Source organism: Corvus cornix, chromosome Z (genome assembly GCF_000738735.6).
Source record: "Corvus cornix cornix isolate S_Up_H32 chromosome Z, ASM73873v5, whole genome shotgun sequence".
Classification (NCBI taxonomy): Eukaryota; Metazoa; Chordata; class Aves; order Passeriformes; family Corvidae; genus Corvus; species Corvus cornix.
In genome coordinates this window covers 13,562,600-13,573,227 of record NC_046357.1, presented here as the reverse complement: position 1 = coordinate 13,573,227, position 10,628 = coordinate 13,562,600, and positions in this window count along the sequence as shown.

Below are 10,628 nucleotides of genomic sequence, written 5' to 3'. Positions count from 1 at the left end.
TCTGATAAACAGCTATACACTGAAGTCTGTGTACCATAACTGGTGCCTGGATGACTTGTGTCTAGTTCCACTAAATATGAAAGCAATTAATATGCACTTGATGCATATGACATACACTTAGTATTTATACCTGGAGCTAAACTAGCATTAAACTCTGCATAAGTAGGCATTAGAGAAGGTGGGAAAGAGGGAAAATACTGAGGAAAATAAATGGGGTGAGATCAGAATGAATGACAAAATGCTTTTTAAGGTAAATATGAGAGAGCAAAGAGTGATTTTGTGAAAGGGTCAGAGAGTCAGGGTTATTAAAAGGGTAGCATAGCATAATGCACAGGGCAAGCAGCATGTGTTAGTTTTTCCATGTATGAAACTTCTTTATTTTTAAGCTGAAAGCAACACAGACATGTTTGGATTAACTTCTGAATTTTCTGTTATCTGATAGCAAAGGTTCTGTGTTGCATTTTATACAAAGCTAGCCTTCTAGACAACATAAGCTTTTTCAATTACAGCAATATACCAGCTCTCTATTAGTGCTGTGGGAATACATCCAGCAGACAGGAAATATTTTCTATGAGGAATGATTTGCACTTCAGCTTTATTAAGGACAACACCATCAGGGTCAGCCTTCTGTTGCATGGCTTGCTGTCCTGACTATCATTTTCCTTCTACCTGCATGAAAGTGAGAATCATTTAAAAACTGTCAAATTATGTGAGAAATAATCACCTCAAAAATTCCTCCTGGAATGGCTAGACAGATTTTTTTTTTACAACACAAGGCGCTGGCAAAAATCAAGATGCATTTCCTCATGTCCATGTACTCTTGTGAAAGCTCTAAATCCGGCTGAAGACCTGCCCTGGGACAGAGTTACTGTTGAGGCTTCATGCTGTGTTTGTTGCAGTGTTCAAGTGCCTCTCTCAGGAAAGCTGTGAACGGTTTGTACAGCCTGCAATTCTCCTTTAGTTACTCTTCATGTTAGGTGTGCACTGTACTATGCAACCTTCACCTAGACCCACTGTGGTGTTTTAGCATAGAAAAAATGTCCAAAGAGCTCATTTTTTAAATTGTGTCACATCCCACTTTCACAGATTCACTATATAATGGGTTTTAATTTGCTTTTCAAAATTACCCAAGGCTCAGGAATATCTGGCAGAAATATTCTGGAAACCCATCATAGAAAATGCTATCTTTTCACAGACAGATAACTGCATTAATTCAAAGAAGGAATTGTTGCTTACATTTATATATGAATCCTTTCCTTCAGGACACAAAATAATCACTAACTTATACAGACTGGGAGAAATTCCTCCTCTGGGAAGGCTTTATGTCATGAGATTTCTTTCAGCTTTCTTTAAACCATCTGACCACTGTAGAACACAGGGTAAATGCAATGAAATTACAAGATCCATCGGAAAATTCAAGTTCTTTCTCATTATTACTTTCTCCTGAGTAATGCATACATTTCTCACTATCAAAAAAGTCATAATGTCCCTCATCAGTAAGCATCAGCCTCCCTGGTTTCTTTTTCCAGCTACAGCAAAAGAACTTTTTCTATATTAACCCATTATCCACATCCAGGCTTAAAAATGAAACCTTATTTCAAGCCACCTTATTGACTTCACTTAATTACTACAGCCTTTCAAAAGGGAATAACTGAAACCCCAAACAAATTTATGTTCCTTAGTTTTTATGCTGACTATGAGTGGTCAGAAGTTTTGCTCGCATGTTTTCTTCACCTTTAAAAATGTTAAATATCACCCTCTTTAAAAGTTTTCTTCCTCTCTCCATCTCAAGATTTCCTCAAACTAGCTGGTACAGTGAATTTTCTTCTCACTGCAAAGAAGAACACAGCTAAACAAGGGTCTTTTTGTCCAATGGTCAGAAAGTATTCAACAGAGAAATCCCATAAGAGACCAGAGTCAACAACTGTCCAGGACAGCTGCAGAAAACTGAGGAAGCAACTGAATTTTGCAGGCCAGGTTATGCTCTCCACATCAGCAGCATAAATCCTAAAAATCATTTCAACTGGTAATACTTAGAGGTTTCAAGAGCTCTATCCCTTCCAGAAGTGTTGAGTTCTTTTAGCATGCACTCCATAGGACAGGAAAGCCCATGGGGCACTTGCTTCTCCTGTGGCTGCCGTAGTACTATTTCTGAAACTAAAGATTGGTGACCAAAACCTCTCAAATCTGCAGGTTCCTAGACATGCCTTGATAAGTAAATCAAATTAAAGTGATGATTCCTCTCACGTGCCACGTTGCTTCCACTCAGCTCCATCAACTTCATGGAGAGAATGTGGATAAAAATAACATCCAGCACTGTACAAAAACCAGTTAGTAGTATCTGTAGGGGGTTTTTTCCTTATTTAAAGAAGTTAATGTAGTTAACAAATTCCAAACATTTTGCAGCATTAAATTACTTATTTCAATTCAATTTCAAAAATCTCTATTAGAAATGTCAGCTAGTATTTCTCAATAAGAGAAGGCTCTAGCTTAACTGCAATTTAACTTGGGTAGGTGTTACTGACTTTCCTTGTGCTTATGTACTCCAGAGTGTAGTCCTATGAGAAAATTCCTTGTTGGGTACTTTTCAAATCTTCTCTTGCATTGCTGTATCAACCCAGCTACAATGCAAGTGGAGGATTTTATGGTGACTTCCATAGAGGTGCTCCTCTGCTTTTCTTTAACATAGGTTTTGAAACTTTTCAGACCAGAAAAGAAGATCAGAAAATACCTCTTGTAAACAAGAAGTGGTGAAGTATTTTGCTTGGAGACAGAGTTCCTACATCTTTGGGAACAATGATCCTTGAAACATTTGTTATCATTTCCTCTTTTAAACAGTTAAATAAAGAGACCTTAAACCAAGGGTTCACAGCGATATTAGCAAAAGGTTAAGATAATAGTTTTAGATTATTTTTTCATCAATTATTTCAAAGGGGAAAAGCGGCATAATTTAATTTTAATTACTGCTCCCATTTCCACAGAATGGTGCATATTGATAAAACAGATGTAATCACACTGTCTCTGGACACTCTTACTCACTGTGGATGTGGACAGGGTAAATGAACCAGAGCTGAATAGGAGGAAGTATGGGTTACATGAAAACACTATAAACTAGTATGTAAATACTTTATCAGAAATGTGCTTCATACAATGCTGTTTGAATAATTTGGCAGCCAGTCCTCCAGAGGCTGATCCCAGAGTTGCTCATGGTCCCAGTGAGGCAGAGCTCCAGGTATGCTGGAGCTCTGCAGGGCTGCGAAAGCATCAGCTGCATCAGTAAATCACCATCTCCTCTCACCCTGGGCAGGCACAGAGCTGCACTGCAGGGTCTCTGCTTTCTAGTTGCAGTAGCCCAAGGGATTGTCAGAGTACAGCAAAGCTTGTACTCTAACAATGTCCCTAAACTTTTCCAAAATATCCTCTTTCTGTCATGAAATACGTCTACACTGAATGCAAGCCCCATCTCTGTGCAGAAGGATCCTGCTGGAATAGTGGGGGAAATAATTCGCAATTTACTCCTGGTATTCAGGAATCAGTCGAGATTTGATGTGTCTTTTGGAAAAACAATTGGTATCTGTGGCTTTAAGATTACAAAGAAAAGGTCCTACAGAATGGAGAGAGAAAACATGAAAGAGTAAGAGAGGAAAACTGGAAGCCACTGATGTGAAGAACAGATAAAAGATCCAGCCAAGCAAACTAAGCATACAAAGAAGCTATAATCCTGGGACAAAGTGTAAAGTAATTTACTGAGCTAAGTTTTCATACAAATGGGACTTCCTGCACAATCTCTAGTTGAAAAAGAAGCCGATTCTTTTTCCCCTGAAAATTTTGGAATATTTTAACATTCAATGAAAGAGTAGGATTAAATGATCTTGTAATATACAGCCCAATTTGTGCTTTTTCTTCATTAGTAATTAATTAAGTGATAAGAAAATATCTGCAGACAGAGAAACAGATTCAGACCAAAATTAAATGAAACCAGGTTGTTTTCCCAGCAGGGAACAAATAAAAACACCAAAATATTTCAGGTTATTGGAAGTCTACTGCTAAATATAAAATAAAATGTTTCATCTGGTGATTACTTGGTTCACTTTTTTTGCCCTTTACAGTTAGAATTGTTTTGTCCAACTGTACAGCTGATATAAGCATTTGACCTAGAGGGCAAGAAGTGCACTTAGAAATAAATCCAAGTAAAAAGTGAAGAACAAATGCTGCAATACTTTTTTGTTCTGTTTTTCTGCATCCCAGATAATAACCCCGAAGTTTTAGCAATTCTACCTTGAAATCCAGACCTGGTTCAGAAATCTTTTTTCCATGTTTCAAATCACTGTCACTGCAAGAATGACAAAGAAAAACAATCATTTGAAAATCTCTATTAAAACTCTTATAATGAAACTGTTCCCATAAGTGAATGAATTAGGTTTAGAACTGGCCTGAAAAATTCCTTATGGGTTTACAAGTTGCAACAGGTCTCTGGGGAGTTAGATTCAGAGCTATAAACCTGCCAAAGCACACAGATCTATGCAGTGTAGACAATGTTTGGGAGCTGACAACTTTCCACAACAGAGACGCTCCTGATACTGAAAAACAGACCTCTCTGTTTTTCTGTCTCCTGTGTTAAATCACACTTTGCATAGGCTTAAACGTAAGGTAAAAATGATAAAGTTAGGAAGAAGGAAAATTCCAGATAGTAGTGGAAAAACAAAATAATAGTACTTGTTCCCAATCTAACAAACTTAGGAGGGTTTCTTCCTTGTTTCCTTTGATTTGCAAACCGCTGTAGAAATGATTTAATGCTCATTAGCGTTCTAGAAGTGTTTTGCAAAAATGTTTATCCTTGCCTTTCCTTGTCTTTTTCCTCTGTTTATTTCAATGCCAAATGAAAAATAATGACTCCAACTTACACTACCATTCAAAACTGTTATTGTGAAATCAGCCTGGGATGGCTGCTTGACCACCAGCTCAGTGCTTGGATTTGACCTGGCCAGCACCAGGACAAGAGAGATAATAAATGCTGAACCCAGCTTTGATTCCTTCCATTAATAGAGACCTTTGGCTGTTTCTCTCTGCTTCCCACTCTTACCACCTCCCTGTACTTAGTCACCATTTGCATGAAATCTCTGAATCCCAAGTATCTTTAAGACTCATCCCCTTCTATCAAACACAGTTGAAATTAAACAACTGTTTCAAACGTTCCCACTGATGGACAAACTCCTGGAGTGCATAATCCCATTCCTTACCACTCCTTTAGTAAACCAGGTACCTGTCCTGTTAACATTAGTCTGCCAAATCAGGTACATCGTGTTCTAGCAGGACACAGCCTCCTAATGATGTTTGTTTGACAAACAATAAACTTTATTTCCAACGGGTGGTCTGTATGATCAAAATCCAATTGCTGCTATATTGCAGTTGGATTTTGATCATTCTTACAATCTGATAAATCAGAGCAAAGCCAGTTATATCTAGTAAATAAAAATAAAAATATCCTAAGGAAAGTTGTGTTGTTTTTTATGAGAAAGAAATAAATCATGACACTGTCTGATATCCATGAATGGACAGGTGACAGAAGCAATGTCCCCTGAAGGAATGGAGTTTTTCATAGTTAGTTGTATTTCTGCTGTGAGCCAGAAATAAAATCAGAGCCCCACAGAAGCAGAGAAAGCTACTTTCTCCCTCAGGATCAGTCCCTGCTGCAGTTAAGGGGGTACAGCAACACTCGGAGCAGGCCAGTGACAAAAGAGCAGGATGCAGCACTCCTCAGCACAGCCTGGGGGACACAGTGGAAAGACTCCTGGGACTGAGATTTGTTGCGTCAGGCCTCCAGCTTGGCTGGCGCTTTTCCTCCAGGAGTATACAATCCAGGGGGGCTCTTTAAAGTACGTCAACAACAATTCTAAAAATGGCATTAAAGAAAGAGAAGGAAAGCACTTAGGAAAACCGGCAGGAGAAGGAAGGACATAGGTTAGGTGTGGAGTAGAGGAACTGGAGAGGGTGATGGAGGAAACAGAGGGAAAAAATGGCAAAGTGAAAACAAGTAATGAAAGGAGTGGCTATAGAAACAACTGACAATGTAAAGAGGCGAAATAAAACATAATCTCTTATGCAGACATTCATGATTAGGAAAGGTTACTTCTCTTTCATTTTTATTTCCTTGGCAGAGAAGGGGGAGCTGTAGGGAGGAGGAAATTAAGTGTTTGGTGCTGGTGTTGATGGAAACTTTTGTTTCAGCTGCAGCTCAGGCAGAGAAAGAATTTCCCCTCGTCAGACCCAGGTGAGGGGTTACAGAGCAGCAGTACCTGTGTCCAAGGCAGAAACCCTTAATATTGGTAATAATTTTTCAGGCCTTGACGAAGGAAAGCAAGCTAATGAGACTTTAACATACTTGCCACTGCCATGTGACATGTGTCTATAAATATTTAAGTAATGATGGGATCACTTAACCACTCTTCCTTCATTTCAGCCTCAGTTCCCATCCCAAACTGAACTGGAAAATTTTTTATGCACTTTGGCTTGTCTCAGTTAAATTAACACCCCCACCCCTCTTTCTATACCTCCTTTCCTGTCTACTTCTTCTGAATCACTCTCTCGAGCTGTGTCCAGGCTGCTTTCAGCTCTGGCATTGAACTGCAGCTTGTCACTAAAGGCACCCTGGCATGTACATAAAAGAGATTTGAAGGTGGAAATGACCACCCATTAAATCACCTCATCCTCCCTCCAGTCAGTGTGGAATTGGTCCTCCCCAGGGCCTGGGGTTTTAATACTTTGAGCAATAGAAATTCCACCTCCACCCCCTTTGGGAGGAGTGCATGAGGGCTAATAGATCACAGTCTTACACAATTTTTCCTGATGCATAGCCTGCATTTTCCTTTGTTTGATGTCTTTACTCCGTTATTCATATTTATAACTGGTGCTGGGTGAATCCCAGGTGGTTCTGAGGTTTATTTCTGTTTAAGAAGGCATGCAAAAAGGCAGAGACTACTCTGCATTCTTTAAACCTTTTGGTGCCTTCCTGACAGGCTCCGTTATTTCTTCCCTGAAACTGCCCAGGACCCAGCAGAAAGCCCCATTTCTCTCTATCCCAGGAGGGTAGGAGGTTGGATACTGGCCAATCCTCCGCTCTGGTAAATCTATCCTGAGAACAGAGACTAAAGCCCTCATCTCAATCTACAATATGCCTTTTTCTAGTCATTACCCAGTAGCCTAAGTCCTCCAGTTTAATTTCCTGTACTCATCAGGCTGTTGCTGTGCTTTTTGTACCCCCTTACTTGAGGGATTTATCAATCTGTTTTTATTGCACTGGTTCCTTTGATGTCTGAGCACAAGAGATACTTCTTTACGTATTTTTTCTTAAGAAAGAAAGGTATTTCTTAAGCTGTTATTTCAATTGATATATCCCATGCAGTAATCAAATGGGAGCAAGTGGGATCCCTTCATTTGTTCTGAAGAAATCTTGCACAGAAGGATTTAGTCAGGGGCTGTGAATTCTTCCATCCTGCACATGGAGCCAAGTACTGCAGGGGAGTCTCGGGGTACTCCACACCTTAACGCTGCCCAAGCAAAGCTCCAGCTTAATGGTTACTGGCGATCCTGTTTAGCAGGGACATATACATGTGTGCAAGGTCAGTGACAGACAGTGCTGCGAGGACTTTCTCACTATCTGAAATTCTTCATTATGACAGCAGGGTCCTCCCTCTTCAGATATCAGAGACATTATTCCAGTCCTTGATTCAGGCATCTAACTTGGCCAGGACACGTTAAGTCGCACTCAGAGGGACTGCTCCTAAAACTGTCATTTTAACAAATACTAGTTACTAGGGCTGTAGCAAATTTTTCTTCTCTAAGGGTTGAAGAGGGATTTAAATCCATGTTGCTGTCAAAATGGCCCATGTGCTACAGTGTAGTCTGTCTTCTCACTCCTCCCTTTTGAAGGTTAAATAATGATAAAAAATTGTTTTGCTGCAGCAAGAGAAATAAAAAGTGAGAAATGTCTGCTGTAGTCTGGTAGTCTAGGTATGTACATTATGGGAAAATTATTTTTAAATGCCTTCACCTGAGGCATTCTCATTTTTTATGCAACAGTAAATTGAGTACACACTGTTCTACAAATAGCATTAATGTTTTTTCTCTTAGGAGGCAGGAAGACTGCAGTTCTACACCTCATCCAAATGCAGGATGCTGGTTTTCCTCCAATCACATCACTACTGCTCTAGGCAAGACAAGACGAAGAGGCACAAGCACCACTTCTCCTACATGCTTTATATGGTTTAAGTGTGCTTTTAGCCTGCTAGACCCCAAAAGGGGAAGGTTGTTGGCTTACAGGCAGCACAGTAGTGGTTGTTTGTCTTTGGAAGTGTTCATGTCGTGAGCAGCTGGGGACATTGTCTGTTTTCATACTACAGAAATGCAGGTGGGAAAAAAACAGAGCTTACACAGACATGAGCTTCCTATGTCCCCTGTCCTGGACAATTATAAATCCACAGTTACAATTTTTGCCATCAGCTTATTTTTGAACTATATACACAGGTATCAAAAACTTGAAAGCAGGGATTTGTCGTCTGAATTAAATGGCAGCATCAAGAAGTAACAGACACTGATAATAAACTGTCACACTGCCAGAACAACTAACTGGGCAGAGTACTTACTTATAGCAAGGGGAATATGATTATTTTTTTCTGAGGCAGAGGACTAAAGACCATCAAACCAACCCTAAAATGACACAGGAAGACTTACCAAGAGTAGCATATGTATACAGGGAGACCCTTCCTGGCTCATATAGGCTTTACAGACTGTAAATTATGGTATTCCTAAGAGGAAAGAAAAGAGGTTCTGTCAGTTGTACAATTACTTCTTATTGGCAGTGCTCTTTCAACTCAATAAAACATTGGCTGAGGTTCAAGACCAAGATTTGGCTCAAATGCCACCACAATTTTTCAGAAATGTGATGAATGTTCCTCAAGAAATAGTTTCCTAAGGAAGCCACAAAAATGTGTCCAGCTATGTTTCAGGGTATCTAAAATGATATCCAGAAGTTTCTACCACTGAAGATCAACTGCTTTAAGTAATTTTGCCAAATGGTATTTTTACCTGTCAGACTGGCTGATGCTCTCTGACAAAGGGATCCCTGACATGTTTGGATGAACAGTTTCATAAACTTTGATGTATGTATACCTGTACAAAATTCATCACACCTGTCTCAAACATTTATTTTGAAGGATAAGCTATTAAAAAAAAATCAACCTAGTGACAGTGGAAGACAGTCCTGTCACTATGAAGGTAATGATAGATTGACTGAGGGTCATACACTGAACATAAATTCAGTCACTGATCTCTCACGCCTGAGTGAAAATATTCCCAAACCTGAGTGAAAACTTCATTTTAGAAAAGCTAACGAGATTTTTTTTCCATTGCTGTCAATGAAGGCAAGATGTCAAAAGTCTGTCTTCCTGCTGTCTACCCCGAAAAGGTATCCCTACGAAGGGGTAAAGCATTAACCATTACTACTCTCAGCTCTAGAAAATTTAGAAAATTAGCAAATATTAGTACACTAATCTTTAGCTTACCCTGACCTGAATCTTAAATTGCTTGAAGAGACTGGAGATGTGTCATGTAAAATGTTCACTTTTGTTCACAGAACATCTTAAATGGTTACTGCAGTTATCTAGAACACAAAAGACTATTTGCACATTTTTTTTTCTACGATGTTTTATACAGAAATACTGGAAAATTGATAGGTACTTCCGAAGAATTCCTGTCTGTAATGGGATGAAGACAAAAGCATAAGCATCAAGGAAAAGCAGGAGAAATAGTAATTTTTATTTGTACAATATGCATATCAGTGTATCTACGAGGAGGTAGATTTAAAATAAACTTGAGTCTGATCTACAATTCCAGGAGATTAATATCTTTGGACTTTAATCAGCTGTACAATCTGGTTTTTTGTTTTGGTTTTTTTTTCAGTGTTGAGCTTATTAAATATAGTGAAATATTTAGAGATTTACCAGTGAAAGGCACTGCTACTAGGTATTAGTTTAACCCTCCTCTAACTGAATGGGCCTCTCCAAATCCGTGTTTTTACTCTGCTTTTTTTCTTTCTTGGGCTGTAGAGAGATCCATAGTTAACCCAGAGGATGTTTCTGTCTCTCCATCAACTCTCCAGTGAATTCTCAGTATTTGTAGTTTCGATACAAGTGTGATCAGACACTTCTTCCTCACACTCATTTCCAGTTATTTCAGCTTATAAAGGCCTGGAATACTCTCAAGCACAGATCTTAAATCTGGCAACATTGCTCCAAGAGACACATGCATACAGAAAGCAGAAGGCTAGACAAAACAGGATAATGTGAAGACTGTATTTAATAACACAGGAAAGAAACAGAATCAAATTCCCCAAATTTGATAAGATTGCTGCAAAGAAATGAACTTGTAGCTTTGTGAAATATGTAAGTTTTGCCCCTCTGCAGGCTATAAAAAATAATGCTTACTAGTTAAGGTTCCAATGTATTTAAATAATTTGGTTCATGATTATTTGTATTTCTAGACAACTGGGAATAAATACAAAAGTATTCAAAGTTCATCTGGAGTTCACTGATTAAAACCTTTCCCAGATCTTAAAATGCAACTGAGGAACT